Consider the following 1,687-nt stretch of genomic DNA (forward strand, 5'->3'; position numbering starts at 1 on the left):
AAAAAAAAACAAAAAAAACAAACAAAACCTGACACCCAGGCTTACAGGAGAAAGGTTTATTTAGCTCACAGTCTGTAGAGGTTTTGATCCTTTATTGGCTGGCTCCAAAGCAGAATAGCACATGGGAGAGGGCAACAATTTGCAGCAGGGAACAGCAGCAAAAGCGACAATAGCGAGCCACAAGCTTCTTTCCTTTGTGTTGTATGCAGTGTACCGGGATTAGGGTGGTAACAATCCAATGAGTGGATTTATCAGCAATCACCCACCCTTAATCCCAGCATTGCACTATGAATCAGTCTCACACTCTGGTCAGCCTCCTCTGGAAAACACTCTATGACCATATGAGGGTTTGGGGGGACATCTAGACACACAATGGCCACCAAACTTAAAATACTGACATAGATGGTGGGTATGGTGATACACATCTGTAACCCCAGCTCTCTGCTAGGCTGAGGGACCAGGACTGAAGTTTAAGCCTAACCTGGATAATTTAGCAATTTAGTGAGATTATCACAAAAGGAGGTGTGGAGTGTGGCAAGGGTGTAGCTCAGCACAAAGGCTCTGGGTTATTAGTTTCTTCTTTGTGGTATGTACATGTTATTCCTTGAGAAATCCATCCTATTGAAATCATAAAATTTTCCTATGTTTCTATGTTTAAAAAGTTGTCTTGTTTTTTTTTTTTTTAATGAGTAGAATATATTTATTGAGAGAAAGAAAGCTCCTGTCCCAAGAGAGGGACAGGAGTGGGGGGGCTGAGCAGGTAGTTCCCCTCCAAAAGTTTTTTTTTTTTTTTTTAAGTAAAAACATTATAAAGCCTCTATAATTTAAAGTAGGAGCTGGGCGTGGTGGTGCATGCCTCCAATCCCAGCACTGAAGAGGCTGAGGCAGGAAGACTACTATGAGTTTGAAGCCATCCTAGACTACAAAATGAGTTCAAGTCCAACCTTAACTGCATAGTGAAACTCTATCCCAAAAAGATAAAGAAAACAGTAGGTTACTGGCACATGAGTAGAATATCCAGAAATGCACCTACTTGTGTATAAAAGTTTGGCATTTCGATATAGTGGAGGACAGCCGGATGTGGTGGTACGTGCCTGTCATCCCAGCACTCAGGAGGCTGAGGCACGAGGATCATTGCGAGTTTGAGACCAGCCTGGGCTACACAGTGAGCTCAAGGGCAGCCTGAGCTGCATAGCGAGACCTGCCCCCAAAAGACAAGCTATTTCAAAGCATTTTAGTTTCCTTTGTTGTTGTAGACAAAGACCGTGCGTACTTAGTGGTTTCATTCATGCACGCATGCATTCATTCACATGCATTCGCAGTATGGATGATCAAGCCCAGGAACACTCCACCACTGAACATCTCTAACTCTTCTGGTTTTTTATTTGGGACAGAGTCTTGCTAAATTGCCAAGGCTGGCCTCAAATTTATGGTCCTCCAATCTCAGGCTCCTAAATAGCTGGGATATAGACATGTACTACCACATCTGGCTTGTTTATTTATTGGAAAATTAATGAGGATAGAGAGTTGATGTTTGAAGCCTGGGGAACTCCCCAAAAGCCTCTGGTAGCTGATTGGGTTCATTGTTTTAAATTTGCTGTATACATTGAGAAAGCGAAGGGGCTGGTGAGATGGTTCAGTGGTCTAAAGCACCTACTTAGAACAAGCTTAGCAAAGCACAGGGACC

The sequence above is a fragment of the Octodon degus genome, unplaced genomic scaffold (assembly GCF_000260255.1).
Source record: "Octodon degus isolate 3935 unplaced genomic scaffold, OctDeg1.0 scaffold00223, whole genome shotgun sequence".
NCBI classification, from domain to species: Eukaryota; Metazoa; Chordata; class Mammalia; order Rodentia; family Octodontidae; genus Octodon; species Octodon degus.